Consider the following 20,021-nt stretch of genomic DNA (forward strand, 5'->3'; position numbering starts at 1 on the left):
TTGGAGATGGAGGACCTTTTTAACAATGATGTTGAAGGTAGAGAACCTTTTTAACAAGGATGTTGAGGGTAGAGGACCTTTGTAACAAGGATGCTGGAGGTAGAGGACCTTTGTAACAAGGATGCTGGAGGTAGAGGACCTTTTTAACAAGGATGTTGGAGGTAGAGGACCTTTTTAACAAGGATGTTGGAGGTAGAGGACCTTTTTAACAAGGATTTTGAAGGTAGATGACCTTTTTAACAAGGATGTTGAAGGTAGAGGACCTTTTAAACAAGGATGCTGGAGGTAGAGGACCTTTTAAACAAGGATGTTAAAGAGAGAGGACCTTTTTAACAAGGATGTTGAAGGTAGAGGACCTTTTAAACAAGGATGTTAAAGAGAGAGGACTATTTTAACAAGGATGCTGGAGGTAGAGGACCTTTTAAACAAGGATGTTGAAGGTAGAAGACCTTTTAAACAAGGATGCTGAAGGTAGAGAACCTTTTTAACAAGGATGTTGAAGGTAGTGGACCTTTTTAACAAGGATGTTGAAGGTAGTGGATCTTTTTAACAAGGATGTTGAAGGTAGAGGACCTTTTTAACAAGGATGTTGAAGGTAGATGACCTTTTTAACAAGGATGTTGAAGGTAGAGGACCTTTTTAACAAGGATTTTGAAGGTAGAGGACCTTTTTAACAAGGATGTTGAAGGTAGTGGACCTTTATAACAAGGATGTTGAAGGTAGAGAACCTTTTTAACAAGGATGTTGGAGGTAGAGGACCTTTTTAACAAGGATGTTGGAGGTAGAGAACCTTTTTAACAAGGATGTTGGAGGTAGAGGACCTTTTTAACAAGGATGTTGGAGGTAGAGGACCTTTTTAACAAGGATGTTGGAGGTAGAGGACCTTTTTAACAAGGATGTTGGAGGTAGAGGACCTTTTTAACTCTTTGAGTGCGGAGCGTCTATCCCATTTGTTTCGTTGCATTTTTAAATTAAAATTTTTAACTAACAACAGTGGAACTATTTTTACTTTATAAAAGAGTTCTTCATCCTTTGTTTACATAGAAATTAGAAGCTTTTGGCTTTATTTAGATATTTATTTATTACTTTTTTTTACTATGTAAAAAAAACGTCGCCATGACTACGCTAGTCCAAGACACACCCACAATGTTGACTACTGAAGAAACTTTATAATTATTCTAAAATTTATCACAAATAAATAGTAATAATGAAGAATTTGATCTAGATATATTATAATATATTAAATATATAGAGATTAGATTTAGATCCAGGTAGGTCTAAATTTAGCGTATTTATATATATCTATATTATTAGATCTAGTATTTAGATCTAGATCTAAATCTATTATTGTCAGTAGGCTAGGTGTAGTCTGTAGTCACTGTAGATCGAGATTGACTAGATCTAAGCTTTTATCTCTAGACTTGGACTCTTATAGATCTAGATATATCATATATCTCTCTAGATCTAAGCTTATGGTAAATAAAAAGAAAGGAAATGGTAGATCTACATCAAATAATCATCCACTGTGGGCATGTTTTCCCCATTTTTTTTTTTTTTTTTTAGTATTGTTTATCTGTAAAAATCTACAACATCATGGCTATGCTTGTCCAAGACACACCCACAATGTTTACTACTGAAGAAGCTTTATTATTGTTTTATTTATACTTCTATGAATAATAATAGTAATAATGAAGATCTTGATCAAGATTTAGCATAGGATGAAGCAGACTTTGACATTATTAGCATTTACATTTAGATCTAGCATTGCCTTATATGCTTAGGCCTTGGCCTTAGACTAGGGCTAGGTCTTGAATGTAGATCAAGGTTGACTAGATCTATGCTTTTATCTTTACACCTTTGTAGATTCCTATAGATCTAAGCCTAAGATAAATGAAAACAACAGAAATGGCAGATCTAAATCCATTATTCATCCACCATGCTGGGCTTTTTCTTGGTATATTTTCTAGCATTTTTTTTTAGAATCATTTTTTGGTAAAAATCATCACCATCACTATACTGGTTCAAGTTGCATTCCAAAAGGTTTACCACTAAATAAAAGTCAAATATAAAACTATTCTAAATCCATAATTTATCTCAAAGGAACAGTAATAATGATCTATTAGATGTCTAAATCTTAGGTAAAATGAATTAGGATTTTTATTGTCATTCAGTTAGAGATTTAGGCTTTGATCTCTCGCTAGCCTATGTCTTGCACTGGTCTAGTATTAGAATGAAAGATGTTCTAGGCAAATAAAAAGAAGACAAATCTAGATCTATATCCCATTGATTCAAATGTACATAATAGGGAAAGGTGGGGCTAGTTGTCACATTTTTCAGATTTTGATGTTTTAAACATATTTAGAATTCTTTGATTCTCACCAAACTTAACATGCTGTAACTTAAACATTCAGACAACAATTAGAGTAAATGAAATAACCTTTATCTCTTTATTTATCAAAGTTATACAACAAAAAAGTGGCTGGGTTGAAGTTGTGACAATTTGCCCCACACCGGGGTAAGTTGACACAGGCATGGGGTAAAATGTCACACATTTTAAAAATCACCATATTATATATCTTGCTATGTCTAAAAGAAATAGCATATTAAGTCAAGACTTTGTTCTTGTAGTAGTTTCCTTGACTGGCTGTCATGAAAGAATGATATATATGTGGAGGTTCTGAAATGTTTTGGACCTAACAAGGAAAGCTGTAGGTTTTTCTTCAAAATAATGTTTATTTTTTTCTATATAATATTTGTAAAATATCTGTTCATTTCTTTCAGCAATGCACCCACTTCCAACCTATCTAAATAGTAGGACGAGGTAACTTCTTTCCTAAAATAAATGTTGGGCTCAGAGGACATCTTTTCTGTATGTTGATGCTGGCATAACCTTTGTAAAACAGCATTATTTAAAGAGAAAGTCGCTTAATACTATTTAAGTATCTATTTAGGTATCATCCATAAAAAGGAATCAATAAAACAAATAATTATTAATAAACAAATATTAATATTAAAATTTGTTTTCAAAATGCTTAATCTTCATTGGGGCAAATTGTCACAACTGTGACATATTACCCCAACCTGTGTGACAACTTGCCCCACAACAATTTTCAGATAACATTTTAATGGGTCAAACTTTAAGAAAAAAACTAATTTCAATGTGTAACTAATACACAGAGACATGAAACAGTGTAATGTTAGACAATCATCTCAAAATTATAAGTGTTTTTCAACAAAATTACACAAAAATAAAATTCCACTTTCCGAACAGTCAAAAACAATGAATCATGATAATTTTAAAATGCGAAAAGGTATCGACTTCATTTTATAACTATTTGTAAATGTTTCCGTAAACATCTCAGCTGTAGTTTCACATTTTTGATAGCGCATCACATTGTACTGATACAGTGTTTGTGACAACTTACCCTTGTGACATTTCACCCTACCTTCCCCTATTTGAGTGCATTTGGTTGATAGATTTAGTACTGGTATCTATTGTTATTGGTAGTAATGAAAAGTGCAATAATTTTCACTTTTTTTTCTATGAAAAGTGCAATAATTTTCACTTTTTTTTCTGACTAAAAAACCAGGTAAAAATAATAATATAATCAATGATTCATCATCTTTTATTGACTGTTTTATCACATTTCTTTTTGAAAATGCTGTAAATAGTCTAAATATGCTGTTTCAACAGTAATACAAAGAACAAAATCTAAATTTAGGTCTCAAAAAATCTAAAGTTGGCATCCATTTTTTTTTCTGAGTGTCATTATTTAGATTATAATTTGTATCTTGTATTTAACTAGAAAGATGTTTACATTTTCACATTCTCCATTCATTTACCTTTAATTTGATACCAAATATGCTATTATAGCCTCTTTGGTACTTAAGCAATAAATTTTTGTTTTAGCCATGTTTGGAACATTTTCTTTTTTTTTTTTAAAAAGTACCATTTAAAAAAAAAAAAAAACACCGCAGTCAATGAGTTAACTTCATTCACTTTCACCTATCCTTTGCTTAGCTGGGCTGCTGGGGCACCACACAAGATCTTTCAACCTTCTTTCTCTATTCTTCTGTGTCATTTTTCTTTGAATTTAATTCTGATGTTCTTTCTGAAAATATTGATACCTGCCTTTTTACCTGCTTGGTGTGGACCACTTCGGGGGCCAGTTTTGAGTTTGTGTTTCCACACAAACTGTCTTTGTAACCTTGTTTTTATTGATTCATGTTTTTTCTATGCCAATGACTAATTGTGCAAAGTTTCAACTTGATCCGAGAATAGTGTGGGAGAAATAATGTACACACATTTTACCAAACATACAGATAGTGATTTCATTTAAGCTTTGTAATAAACTAGTAAGCTGAACAGATGTTCTAAATTTCAAATGGGTTCTATAATAAATATAATGAGTATCAGTGGCGTCACTAGGGAGTGTGGGGGATACAGTCCACATGGAGTGAAACCCACTGAGGAACGACACCTTAGTGGAAAAATTTGATTTGATGTTCAGTCTCTTATTTCAATGATTTTGATATACAGCATTGCCTTCCAGTCCAAAGATTAAGGATGGTCACTTTGTTAAGTCGTAACCTATGAAATTTTACAATAGACTTGAATCAAATTACAATTGTGAAACAATCAGTGAATGCAGGTAATAAGCTTACTGTTATTGTTAAAAAAAACAACTAACGATAATTTTATTGGGAAAATATTGAAAGGGGTGAGACACCGACCCCTAGTAACGCCAATGTGAAGCATTAGTTTACAAGAAAAGTTACCAAGAATTTCTGTGAAGTGCAATTAGTATGGAAACTTTCAGCACCTTTAACAAACAAGGAGCTTACAATTACAATAGTGCTGTTGTGAGATATCCCTCCATAGCAAGACTAATGGATAAATAGTCTACTTCAGTTATGGGCTTTAATGTTGTCGTGTCTAAGATTCTTATCAATGTATTTTTTTCTTTTAAATCACTTTAAAAAAAGAAGAAAAAAAATGAAAATTTGACTAAGAAATCAAGCAACAAGGACACAGTTATGATCCAGTAATGGTTTATTTACACAAACATTGGAACAATAAATTGTCACTTGTATACAGTCACTACTTGGAAATATTTGTTGTTCAAGTTTTAATATAAAAAAACATTGTTCAATTTTTCAGATAAGTATAATTTAGTCCCATTTGAACTGAGAAGTTGAACATTCACTGAAATGATTTTAATGTGATCGAATTAACATGTTCATGTCTCTGAATGCTGATTATAATTAAATGTTTGAATGGTTTGTAATGTTAATACAAGCTAAGAACACACTGAATGGTTTGTAATGTTAAGCTAAGAACACAAAAAGACAAGACCAGGCTCTTTAAAACTTGTGGCTTTCATACACACTATAACAAATGATCAGAAAATAACCAAACAAGTCAATCCAACAATTTAGTAGAGTCATAATACACAGAGTGTCTAGAATTTGTTGAACTAGGTGTCTAAGGGAAAAACAAAATGAGAATGTATCCAAACCAATAATGAATAGAATAAAGTAGATTGAGGAAAAAGAATTGTAAATAAAGCCAGTGACTAAAACTATCTGCTCCATTGGAATAAAAAAAATAAAAAAATATGAAAACTGGGGAATACAGAATGTAAGAAAATGTTCAGAACTTTTGTGTCCAGGAATTGTTGGACTGGATCTCACATTATGTCAGGGGGAAACAATGAGAGACTTTCAACTCTAAAATTGTAAGTCACTGAATACTGCTCTACCTGCTCCACAGACATTGAAGAAAACTTATTTCATAAGAACGCTTTGAGGGGAAAAATTAATAGAACAAAATCACCATGGAAACTGGCAAATATTGCAGTTACACAGAAGTAGAGAACATTTACAGAAAATATGTCCAGGAATTGTTGGACTGGATGTCACATGTCAGGGGAAAACAGAATGTAAGACTGTGTCCAAACAAAACAAAAATTGAATAAATCCATTTAGTCAGCTACCAACAAAGAAAAATGTGGAAAGAGTTCCACCAATAATATGTACAAATCATTTTAGCCATATACCTACATGAAGACAGAATTTTTATCAAGATAATAGAATGCAATGATAATCTGCTGCTAATTGAAAGCTATTTGAAATACTTTCTAAAACACAAAAAAATGCCTACAAATACAACAGATTTAGAAATGTAGAAACTAACGTGGTTCAAGGTGAGATGACAAAGGAAAAGATCAACTAGTAGAAAGTAGAAAAGTAAAAAGAGGAACTTTTGAGCTCCAAAAAGTGTCAGAAAAGAGGAGCAGTTTAACGTCTTTGTCTCAGGACAAGTCTTTTACTAACAATGTCAACACCAACACTTTTTAGTATATACTTAAAAAAAAAAAAGTTAAAGCTTCAACTAAATCTGCAAGCTTGTGAACTGGTTCAACACTTAAATAGAGTAGTAGTAGTTGACTACATCAGATTGTAAGAGAAACTTCATAAAGAGTGTAGAAGTTTTTAGATGTACCATGTCCTAAATTAATGTTTTAAAATAAAATTTAGATATTGACTTAATGTTATCTAAAGAAATAAATGAAAGTTATTACTATGAAAACCCATATTGCTCATCCGCACAATAATCTTGCTTTAGGCCACTCTTCCCCATGAAACTGTCTGCTAGATACTTACAGATGCATTGCTAGATGTATGGAAATACTGCTTGGTGTAGACTTTCGTGTAGACCAAACAGTACATCCAAATACCAAGCAATACATCTACAAGTATCTAGTAGACATTTAAATGAGGAAGAATGGACAAAGAGGATAATGAGAAAAGTAAAAAAATGTATCAATCAAAACAAAATTTAAAACAAAAAATGGAAGTATCTTGTCTGCTCTGATTTATAAAATATTTTCCAAAGGGGAGGTGGGGTAAGAAGGAACCAAAAATAGAGTCAATAACGTGTTGGAAGAGTTTTGGAGGAAAATATTTTACAGTGTCAAACCCTCTCAAAGTTTTCGAGTATTCAAACCGCGCCAGGGACTTTCATAAGGAAAATATATCTAGATGGCATACAGCACAACTGTGAACCCAAAAAACAAACTAAGCTACTTCCTAACCTGCTAAGACACCAAATAATGAAACGAAATAATTTTGATCGAAGGCTGATGCCAAATAAATATAAGTTCCAGCAGCTAACAAAAAAAAATAAAACCACCCAGAAAGGATTTCAGACGTAAAAACAAGACAAAAAAAAAGACAAAAACAAACTTATAAAACAAAACAGACAAAAATGAAACAACAAAAACAAAACATGCCCTTATTTGGACGTTAGCTGGAGAGAGGTTGCTCACACAGAGAGCACACACACATACATACACAAAGACATAGTGTGTGCTCTCTGCTGTAGAATAGTTTCTCAAGGGAGAGGGGGAGAGGCAAACCAAAAGTCAACAGTTCATTTAGAAAGAAAATATTCCACTGTGTCAAACTCTCTCAAAGTTTGCGAGCATTCAATCTACGCCAGGGACTTTCATAGGGAAAATATATCTAGATAGCATAAAACCTCACCCTAACACACAAACACTAAACTAGCAACATAAAACCTAATCCTAAATCCTATCCTGAAAATACTACCAAAAAAAAAAAACAAGTAAAAGAATTCCAAGTTAAGGTAAATGCTAAATAAATATAAGTTCCAGCAGCTAACAAAAAAAATAAAAAATCCAAATAAGGGTTTTAATCAAACACAAAAACATGAGCCAACAAAACAGAAACGTATACAAAATCCTCAATGGATGTGGGGTTAGCTGGAGAGGGCTTGCGCACACACAAAGCAGACAAAATAGTGGACTAGATATTGTTCATGGCCACAAAAATGGCCATGTTAAAAATTAATCAAGTTAAAAACAAGTTAAAATAATTTGTAAAAGTTAATTCAGCTAAAAAACCTAAAATGCAATTTTATAGCAGTAAAAAAAGTTAACTTGGCCAACTTTCATTGATTTATTAGATCTAGCAATTACAACCAACCACTTGAACCTCAAGCCCCACCCTCCCTAGACAAATTGACTAAAGAATATTGAATTATTTCATGTCTCAATGCTCCATGATCACAAAGCAGAGCTGCTGGATTGTTGGAGTAGATTGAAATAATATTAAATGTTGAAGACCAGAAGACAAGCTTGCAAACTTGAAATGGTTTCTAGAGTTAAAAGACTAAATACAACCTATAAAGAACCTTAAATATCAATGGAAAAAAGTTGCTAGGTGGAAACCCTATCGCTACGGCCAGCTAACGATGGATCTCTAACCCTACAACAATAATAAGATGACTGAAAAAAAAAAAAAAAGATTTCTTGACTTTAGTAACAGAGACTTGCTATAAAGATGGGATGAGATGCTATAAATAATCTGCTATTTAATTGCTACACACCGGAAAAAAAAAATTACTGAAGAAAACTTGAGAAACTTGGTTAAGGTGAGATGACAAAGGAAAAGATCAACTAGTTGTAGAAAGGAGGAAAGTAAAAAGAGGAACTTTTGAGCTCCAAAAGTGCCAGAAAAGAGGAGCAGTTTAATGTCTTGACTCAGGACAAAGTTCTCAAATTCTGCAAGCAACATAAAATAATACCAATGCTATTCTGGTAAAACTTCAAGATTTTTTTTCTTCAATGAAGCATTCAAGAAAGTCCAAACAGTTTTGACTATAAAAAAAAATGTTAAGACATTGATTGAACTGATCTAGTAGACAATGTCAAGAAATAAAGTTTTTATGAAACAAGTCAGACAAGAAGTTTGTAGGGAACTGAAATTTGTTTATAGAATGCAAAATGAAATTCAGAAGAGCAAACTAAAAATGTTTAGGAGCAAACTAAAAATGTTAAGGAGCAAACTAAAAATGTTTAGAAGAGCAAACTAACTAGGAGTAGAATGAATAGAGAACAAATGTCTTTAAAAAGAGAACAATTTGAAAAAAAAAATCTTCCTAAATGGACAAAAGATAATTGACTCGTAACTTTCAATTAAAAGTAAAAGTAAGCAAGCATATAAACATTTTCTGATCAATGAACACTTGGTCAAATGTTACATGTAGACAAAGTAATCACCTGGTCTTAGTCTTTTGTGTTTAGTGTGGCAAAGAAAGATGCAGTGTGTGGTTATGTGTATTTGTGTGTGTGTGTGGTGCTGTTCTTAATATATATGTTAGAGTCCTTTTACTTTGTGGAGTAGCTTCTATGTAAATGTATGTGTGTGTTGTCTTCAAAGCCTAATTACTCTAACCAGTGTTGTATCAATTCAGTGCGATGCCAATATAAAATGAGTCTAATGTGTGTCATATGTTGAAAGATTTTAAAAATAGTACATAAATCTTGTTAACATGAAAATGGTATGTCTATAAGTAGACCAATGAATGTAAGGCACACTGTCAAAACAAAGTAGTATAAAGGCCAGAAACTCCCAACTATTAAGCACCGTTTGAATAACAGTTAAAAGTCAAAGCTACACATACAAAGTACAGCTTGCAAGAAATCAAGTGTGTTAATACACATCTTTGTCAACAAAAAGCAAAAAATGCTACTAGTACATAGGATCAAATATCAAAGACTTAACAGTCGATAGTAAAATGAAATAATCTACAAATAAACAAGAAAATCTGTTTCAACTTGTGAAAAGTATGCTCACTGAAAACATAAATAGGGACATTGAAATACAGTGAAATAATATATTAATAAACAAGAAAATCTGTTTCAACTTGTGAAAAGTATGCTCATTGAAAACATAAATAGCAACATTGAAATACAATGAAATAATATATTAATAAACAAGAAAATCTGTTTCAACTTGTGAAAAGTATGCTCATTGAAAACATAAATAGCGACATTGAAATACAATGAAATAATATATTAATAAACAAGAAAATCTGTTTCAACTTGTGAAAAGTATGCTCATTGAAAACAAATTGCACACAATGTATATACAAAGTAGAAATATAAAACTATTGACTATTATAGAAGAACAATGGAAACAAAATAGCGCTTGGAACAAAGATCTCCAAAAATGAAAAAAACTTTTTGATTAAATTATTCACAACAATGTCACTGACAATCTTTGAACATTTAGTTAACTTCTACATTAGATCATATATTGAAAGATGAAGTCTCTAGCCTGCACATTTTGTGTTAACAATATCTAGAGATGTGTCAGTTCCACTCAAATGTGCTGTATTATCTTTGAATGATCAACTGTACAGGGAGAGTAAAGTCCCTGAGGATTCATTTATACAAGCAGTGTTGCCGGCCACACCACTTATATAAACTTATCAACAGGAGACTACCATCCACCATACAAGTTAACTCTTCTTAAATAATACAACCTTATAGGGAAACTAGACCACAACCAGTACAAATGTACTTCAATGCATGTTTTATAGGCATAAACAATTTAGTTCAATAACAAGTTTAAAAGACATAGCTAAGTCTGAGCTAAAAACACATTTGAACATTTGACTGAGCTTATGACCTAGTTACGTACACGTTTGTTTTTTAAAGACTAACAAAATAAGTAGATTTAAAAGAACAAAAATGTTAACTATATACACTTATGTACATTGTCCATGTGAGACTAAACATCTCTTCAGACCACATGGAAAAGGTTTAGAATTTGTAAGAAAAGGAAGACAGATTGTTGATTAAGTAGGCAGACACTAGAGAAGATGAGACAGACTGGTGAAAGGAAAGAAAAAGAGAAACTTTTAAGCTCCAAAAGTAACGAACAAAGAGGAGCAGTTTAACGTCATACTCAGGACACTATGCAATATTGAAATTGAATTTATTTCATTTGACAAGCTGTTTTGTAGAGAATTCATGCCAAGATTAATGTAGCATTCAGGAATTTAAAGAGGAGTAATTAAGAAAGAAATTTCTTAACTTGCAAAGAATATATAAAAAAGGTGGCCATTAGCCAGACAGACAAATTTATGAAATAATTCTGTAATAGGATGTCATGATCCAATTACTGTAAAACAAGAAAAATGCACATTCCCCACTCTGCAGAAAAATGGGAAAGAAGAACTATTGGATGTCAAGAAAAATGCACTTGAAAGTAACATTCATGCATACTGACAAAGTTAGTAGCTAAGGTAGAAAAATGTGTAGAAGGAACTGTGCACTTGATAGAATGTGACATTAGAAAAATTAAATACAATACGATCAATCTGCAATGAGTGTCATTTCAAGATTGTTATGGATGAATATATAGTATTCAAGGCTTAATTTAAAAGAACTTGTAGTCAACTATATATTAATATATTTAAGGCACTAACCAGACAAACTTCAGAAAATCTGTACAATTTGCCTGGCCCAGTTAGTGTCAAAATCAAATTTCATTTCCCAATCAATTCAGCAGCGGGAAGCATAAAGGCTATGATTTTATAAGCAATGCAGCCAAAGGAAGTAGAGGCTGATTTCACAAGAGATTAAGCAGAAAGAATTATATGCTATAATTTGTATAATGACCAAAGTTGAGATTAAAAGAAATGGGGACATCAATTAGAACAATTGGATGTCTAGAAAAATGCATACATGGAGAATTGCGCAGAGAAGTTTAAAACGGCCCAATATTTTATACAAATCCTGTGTATTCATTAAATGTGTACAAGAAATTCAGACTTGGATGTGACTAAACTAATTTTAAAAGTAAACAGTTTAGAAATAAGTCTACAAATTAAGTACACAAGACATTCTAATTTATAGTGTAATAAGTTGACATAATAAAATTAAAATAATAATGTTAATAGATAAGTGGCTATATAAGAAGTATGTCTATATTTAAGAATGTGACAGTTGACATAAACATTGATCAGAATAATATTACTCATAGTGCTAGTAAAGATTTGATTTTTGTACATTTTAAATACAAAAGATAATACTAGGAAGTTTAAATTTCTCTTGAAATGGCTTGTGTCTTGAATTTGTGATTTGTCTTCCAAATGATGCATTGATCCTTTGATAACTAAGAACTTGAAATTTAAATATAGCTTGAGCCTTGTTTACAAAACAGGATGTCTGGAAAGATACATGCTTTTGACTTGTATAGTGAGGTGCATTGCACATAACAGCAAAAGTTGGTTCATGGCTTTTTGAAAAAGATTTGAGCTTCTCAAGCCCTCAGTCATAAGGAGTGATGATAAACACACGACTCCTTCAGGCTTTTCTGTCAAACATTGATCCAAAGTACCTGAACCTTGACACCAACAATTGACCTTCAGATCTGAATCTTCATTTGATGAAGTCAGTAACACAAACAAATCTGAAATGTATAACAAAATAGATGTTTAACATGTACTAAATGTATTACAAGTTAGGTCGTTAAGTCTTGAAACTTATGAAAATCTTTTGAGATGTCATTTGGTTAAGGTTGGCCCATGATTAATGATGGTGTTATGTGGCCAGCAAAACGACCAACATTATTTCGACTGACTAATGTCAAGTACCCTTAAGTATCATACTGAAAATCCCAAAATTAAAAAAATCTACAAAATCAGACTGAAAATCCCCTGCTTAGGAAACCACTTTACCAGTCAGCCAACCCATTTCCCAAATATACAACTTAATAGTAACCTTTTTCACTAACATTTTAATTATTCCATGCTGAATAGCAATTTACTAGAAGATTAAAACCAACCTTTTAAAACATCACAGGTGCATTCAAAACAAAGTTTAGTCAAACTTTAAACTTATTCAATGTAGATGATGGTTTCAAGGTACAGTCAAACACTACTCCCTGAGAAGAAAAAAAGTTAAAAGTTTAGTAACTTTGGTTTTGTTTTGTTATACAACATTTAAAGCAATGTTTCAATTTTACCAGTGGCTCCTCCAGATGACAATTTGGTTTGCACTCCCCTTAGCAAGCCTAGGACAGAAGTCTGTAGACTCCATTTTATGGTCAGGGAGGATGTTAAATATTATAGCACTTTCCGGTTTAGGAAAAAAAAAACATTTAATAGAGAAAGTTCTTAATATTGAAGATCATGTTCTGTAAGAGTGTCTGGGAGGGGAAGGATGTTGCCAAATGTTTTCCTGAATTCTGAGCTTTAGAAATAATTTCTCCTGGTGTGAACAATGCCTCTTTTCATAGAAGAGTAAACGATGGGCAAGAAAATATTGAAGTGTTTTCTTGCAATTAGAGCACTATTTATCCATGTAAAAATTGGTGCAGGTCTAAAGAAAAAAGGCAGCACTAGCCAATATAAGGCATGTACATTTAAGGGTACATTTAATTACATTTTATCTTAATGTCATTTCACTTGGTTATTGCCAGTTGTGTAATTTTATCTATCTTGATTTACTTTTTTGAGTAGATGTACTGGAAATATGATAAAAGAGTTACTAAGAGTACCTTCAAACTAAGGAGTTAATTATTGACAAAGTGAGGCTTTTCAACATTTTCTATACCAAAATATTAAACTTTAGTGCAAAATGTTATTGACAAGATTCTTCTCAAAACATATTTTAATAGAAAAAAAAAGAAAATATCAAAAGAACAATCTTAAGATGCAGGGCTCTATTCAAGAAAAAGAAACAGGTCAATGAGTTGTTTTAATGTTGATCTTCACCTTAGACTAGATTTGAATCAGTTCAACCAAAAAAAAAGTATTTTACCAACCTGTGAAGTTTTGTTGATATTTCAAAATTTGTTTATGATAATGTACCAAAGTTCAAAATTTGTTTATGATAATGTACCAAAGTTCAAAATTTGTTTATGATAATGTACCAAAGTTCAAAATTTGTTTATGATAATGTACCAAAGTTCAAAATTTGTTTATGATAATGTACCAAAGTTCAAAATTTGTTTATGATAATGTACCAAAGTTCAAAATTTGTTTATGATAATGTACCAAAGTTCAAAATTTGTTTATGATAATGTACCAAAGTTCAAAATTTGTTTATGATAATGTACAAAGTTCAAAATTTGTTTATGATAATGTACCAAAGTTCAAAATTTGTTTATGATAATGTACAAAGTTCAAAATTTGAATAGAAATACCAAGACTGAGAAGACCCCTACAGGCAGCATATGTTAATTTGAGGAAACTGGCACTACTTGAACTTTTACAATTCATGTGCCATTTGGACTTTAAAGAATCTGTAGAAATATTATCACTAAGCCTTGAACTGTTTCTTACCAAATTGATTTCTGTGACGTGAAAAATACTTTCTAAAATTGAATTTAATTGAGAACTATTTGAGATCAACAAAGGGAAAAAAACGACTTTCATATCTAGCAACTCATCTATTGGAAGCAAATCAAGGAAACAATTTTAAGATCATTTTTATCAGTTCTTGTACAATGTAAAATGTAAGTTTATAAACTTTTAGTTTTTGCACCTTATGTATTTTACGAAAGTTTGAACTGTTTCATTCATCGTTACAAATATGACAGTAAAATGTGGAACAGTTTCCGATAGAAGCTTTTTAAAGTCAGCCTATGATGATATAACTTTCTAAATTTAATCTTACATGTTAATACTTGTAATTATTGATAAATTGTCATGAAAAAACGAATTTTTAAAATTAAAATGACAATCATTTTATAGTTGCCTCAACAGCAAATGAACAAACCAACGGGAAATATTTTTTGGGAGTGGGGGGGGGGGTTGCGGGGTAACCGCAACAGGTGACACCAACACTAATGACGCCACTGATCAGGAGTAAAAAAGAATTTAAAAAAAGAATGGGCTTACCTTTAAATTTTTTATGAATGATTATGACTTGATCTACGGCGATGGATTATAGTAGGCCTAGATGCTAGGTTTATCTAAGAGCTCCAAGTGGACTTCTTGAAATATTAACTTTGCAATAAAATTGACATAATGTCACATAACATTATAACAAATGTTCATGAGATCCATACGACTGCCAAGTAAGTTAGTCAGATCCAATTCAATTCAAAACTCTTGATTGCCAGATTTTTTTTTATGACTACACACACAATGACGTCTAGATCTCCAAAGTATTTGAAAATATTCTTATTAGTCTAGATGTATTTCATTCTTAAACTTTTGAGGAAATGTTAGAACCAATCTAGAATTAGATATAAGGACATTTCATAAACAATGTTGGCCTAACAAGTAATCACATACGTAAACCAAACTCCCGTGTGTTGTGATTTCTACTCAAACTTTACAAATCTTTTTTCTTGAGAGAGGTCTCCACGGCAATCTCCATAGTTTAAAAATAGTAATAATAATAATAGATCTAGTTCAGTGGTCCCCAATCATTTTCGTTCGGGGGTCATGTTGTTGTCCTTCTTCAGGCGTAGAACGACTATGGTTCATTTTAAACACGTTTTCATGTGACCGGGGAGCCCATTTTTGGCAGATATATATATAGCTGACACGGGCCCGGGGTCAGAATGCATACATAGTCTGGGCACTACTGAACCTAGTCTAACAATAACACATTTAAAGCTGTCAAAGGCCTACACACTAGACCTACACACTACTGTCTTTCCTTGAAACCACTGATTTCATGTTCTCACTTCATTGAGCCAGTTTGTCTCAACTTTATTTTGTGTTGACTTTCCTCAGACATGGCCAAATGGAATTTGGTCCTAAAGAACTTATGATTAACAAGGATGCTGAAGGTAGAGAACCTTTTAAACAAGGATGTTGGAGGTAGAGGACCTTTTTAAACAAGAATATTGAAGGAAGAGGACCTTTTTTTACCGAGGAGGCGGAGGATAGTTTTCAAACAATGAAGTTGATTAAAGATGTTTAAAAAGGAGTCGAAGTGAAGAAGGTCACAACAATACTTAGTCAAACTTAGTTGTTTCTTTGCTTTGTTTTGTCTTTTAAAGATAAGATTTTATTTGATCCGTTATTATGGGGGTGGAAGGACAGGAAATCACTGTCCTCTGTACAACACATAGTTTTATATTCGTCATTATGCCCCATATTAACCCTTTTCCTTTTATGCTACATTTTGTCGTTTAGTTCATTCTGAACCAAAATCTTTGTCGTTTAGTTCATTCTGAACCAAAATCTTTGTCGTTTAGTTCATTCTGAACCAAAATCTTTGTCGTTTAGTTCATTCTGAACCAAAATCTTTGTCGTTTAGTTCATTCTGAACCAAAATCTTTGTCGTTTAGTTAGTAATTTAAACTAGTCGACTCACGGCGTATACGCCGCTATTTTGCAGGGCCGGCCTTAAGCCACTGCAACTTATGCGACCGCAGTGGGCCTCACACCTTCAAAGAACATTCGCTAATTCTAGGTGTAAATTATTAAATTAAACGATTGTATAACTCATAACAGATTTCCCACGGCCTCCTGATATACCAGGAGCTCCTGGAAATCTCCTGAAATTGCAAAATATACGAAAAAAGTCCTGGAAATCTCCTGAGCTTATTAAAATCTTTTAAAAACTCATACAAATGTCCTGAAATCCTACGCGTGATTAAAAAAACGGCATTATGCAATACCCGTTATTGTGAAATCTGGTGAAAGAAGCTTCTCGCGCCTCAAACTAATGAAGAATTACCTGAGGTCAACAATTCTCGAAGATTGAAACATTTGGTAATTCTTTCTACCGAGCGTGATCTATGTAGGAAACATAATTTTTATGATATACTGTATGAATTTTCTACACGCAAGGCTCGTTAAGTAATTCTGTAGGTAGTAAAGAATGATTAAAATGCAAAGACGAATTTATTTTCCAGTACAAGCTCTTAAATTTCACTTATTATCCGCTTCCCTACCCAAACTTGGTCCCGCGAAATCCGTTTCGCATAGGGCCCCACAATTGTTAAGTCAGGCCCTGCTATTTAGTGACCTGTAAATATACAAAGTAGATTACTTGTTCTCTTTCCATGACCTTTTGGTCACAATGGTTAAGTCCGGCGCTAGTATTTAGTGCTTGTAAAACGTTTGCTTGTAAATTGTTTTACATGTTTCGGATGTTCCTTCAGAGTTGACGATAGTTTACTTCCTAGTCCAAGCCTCCCGCAGGACGAAGGAGGATGGTTGAGGGCAGAGTTTGAACCCGGGACTATCGATAAATCCAAACGACAGTCCAGAGGGCAAATCGCACGACCAGGCATCCGTACTGACGGGTGAAAAAATAATTGTTCTCCCCCCCCCCCTCTTGTTTTCCTGAGCCGTGCTTACTGTCGCTTCGATAGTTCCTACAGAGTAGATTACTTGTTCTCTCACTCCCTCTTTTTTTACGTGAGGTAGAAATAAAAAAAAAAAAGAGTGATCTTTCTTGGTCACAACGGTCCGGCCCTGCTATTTTGTGAATACTTGTTCTCCCCCACCCCCTCTTTTTTTTTTCGTGGGGTGACTATTTGCAGAAATAAGAGAGTAATCTTTCCTTCACTTCTTCTTCTCGTCCAAACTCTTGAGCGACGAAGAGAATGTAATATATAGATTTCGTGTTGAAAATAAAATAAAATTCTGCCATTTCAAAATCGTTTCTAATTGTTCGATCTAAATTTTGAGTCGAAATCTTCTCTGTGATATTCACTGATGGTGGATAACTCTGGATAGCTTGCATTTTGGTGTACACAATCTAGGAAGTGTACATGGAGGTATTTTAAGCAGTTTTTTGACAACGTTTGCGTACTTTTTAGGACTGGAACTCAAATCATTTATATGCCCTTTCTCTTTTAGCACCAACTCATTTCTAGTATTTAACCGTTTAGCTGGCAACAGTGTGATGACTTTCTAATTGCAATGAAGCACGAAACATCTAATCAACGTAACGAACTCGAAGAGCTTTATTCTATCTGCAGCACCTTATTGACTTTAGTTTCTACCTCACAACCTACACCAACTGTCCTTCTGCATTCCTGACCTCACGTTACCCTCGCTAGGCTGACCCATTCAACCGCTGGACAGGTACAGAACAGGGGCGTAACTTAAGGGTGACACTCATACTCCACGACATGCACACGCACATCAAAATCCTTTCAAAACAAACAGTGATTTTTCTATATGGCGTCCTTGACATTGTTTAACTTTCCTTTTTATTTCAAAGACTTTCGCAAACTTAATCTTTTAGTTATTTTATGTTTAAAGTTTCCTTATATAACATAAATGGTTCTCTACATCGGACTCCCATCTTTTTCTCTGTAAGTGTATTTTAGTGGCTTAAAGAGGGTTCACCAGATCGTACAAAGTGAAATGCTAATAAAGGGGCGATTACTAGGTTTACAATGTATCGCGAAAAATCCCCATTAGGAAACTGATCAGAGCGCGTGCTCTCACGCTTTCAGTGTCGTAAAGCGCCAATCATATGCTGCAAAGATTAAATGGATAACTCTTTTTTTTTTTTACAAAGTTTATATCAACTCAATCTGGTAAAGCTTGCCCTGGTTGTGGCAAAATTAGCTAATTAATTAGTGGTAATTAATTAATTTTTGTTTTATATAGAAAAGGCAGATACATCTTGCAGTATTTATAGATATGGAAGTAACTGTGCGGCTCTTTCCCTAACCCTAACCTTTTTTTAAAGGTATCTTTTACATTTTGCTTGTTAACATGTGTAACCCTACAAGCCCTAAAGCTCGTGATGGGATTAATCTCTTTTAGCACGGTCCATTGATCTGTCAGAGTTCTTCCATTGTCACCGTATAGGGCGATATTTCTCTGCATGTACCAGCTTGAATGTCTTTAACATTAAAAGTACCTTTGAAACTGGTCCTGAGCACCTTACAATCGTTCAGAATATTTTCCACGATGTCTTGGATCCCAGCAAAGTTGGCTCCTAACGGACAATGGCTTGAACAGAAACGCGCTAGAATGGCTTAATCTTTCACCACTCATCCACTCTGTTTGGGCGTTTTTCCAGCCCGTGCTGCAATAGTTCCAGCTGTCGTACCATTTGGACTTGCCCCATTCGCAAATCCTTGCTCTATTCACAAATGCTTGCTCCATTCACGAATCCTTGCTCGCGCACTCTCCTATGTTTGCGATTCTCCTTGTGTGTCAGGTAGCGTTACTAGTTTTGCCGAACTGTCGGCGCTTTTGTTTCCTCGTATTCCACAACGAGATGGAATCACTCCTCGCACAACATTGCCTTTTCCAACATAAGTATAGATCCAGATCTAGTATGAAGTCTACAGTTAGGTTAAGATCGTAGATCTAGAAGCTTTGTAATTTGACCATTTAGACATAGAACATTTCAAATTTGATCTTAGTAAAAAAAAAATAATTTTTGCACGTGCTTACTTCATAGTTATCACTTTTAATAAGGCTATAAATATTTCAAGTCTAGGATTTAGATGCAGAATATCTGTGGCCTTTTACGACAATGTTTTCCATTTGCAATTCCCTGTGTGACTAAAGAGGACAATCCTTGATGCACAGCTGCGATCACAGGTTGGGCATATGAGATCGCCAGGCGCCGTTGCACTTTCACCCTTCTTTCCACTACTGTTGTGTATGGCACATCTGCAATCCGGGACCCTTCTTTCTACTACGGTTGTGTATGGCATCTGCAATCCGGGACCCTTGCTCTCCGTGTGGATCTGTTAGTGTCATTTTGAAGGGCTTCATGTCGCGTTTGCATATTGTGGCATTCAATGATCGTGACCAAGCTAGCCAAGGCGTCTACTGCTGATAACAGCGCGGATGACGGATGTCCTGGCTCCCTGCTTTTTGCTGCACTTCCTCATTGGTTATTTTATCTTGCCAACTTATTTTAAAGATCCACCTTAGACATTGGATCTGGAAGATGTTTAGCTTGTTTCCTTCCATAAGTAGGTTGACCCTGTTTCACTTCTGTACAGTAGATAGCTCATCACACAAAGAGGGTCGGCCATAGGCCAATTTGATAGATTGCTCCAACTGGGCAATTTACATTAAGCATATCACTATCAGTCATGGCTCTTGTCACAGGCTTTTAAAGTTGTAGGACTTAAAGGCTTAGGCTACTATAATTAGTGTAGGCCTATCGTACTTCCTATGCATGATGTATAACAAATGTTGGTAGAATGATTTAATTAATAGTAACTGTTGTTATTGTAAAAATAAATTTAGA

The 20,021-nt window shown here is 33.6% G+C and overlaps 1 long non-coding RNA gene across 1 annotated transcript; it reads right to left on the minus strand.

Moving 5' to 3' along the window:
- Positions 1 to 5,048: 5,048 nt before the first annotated feature.
- Positions 5,049 to 15,158, minus strand: LOC129928815 (uncharacterized). The gene is made up of 3 exons (XR_008780301.1): positions 14,723 to 15,158; positions 12,664 to 12,762; positions 5,049 to 12,288 (listed from the first exon to the last, which is right to left on the minus strand). It is a non-coding gene; the product is annotated as an uncharacterized LOC129928815 (long non-coding RNA).
- Between the last annotated feature and the right edge of the window lie 4,863 nt (positions 15,159 to 20,021).

The sequence above is a fragment of the Biomphalaria glabrata genome, chromosome 10, assembly GCF_947242115.1.
Source record: "Biomphalaria glabrata chromosome 10, xgBioGlab47.1, whole genome shotgun sequence".
Lineage (NCBI taxonomy): Eukaryota > Metazoa > Mollusca > Gastropoda > Planorbidae > Biomphalaria > Biomphalaria glabrata.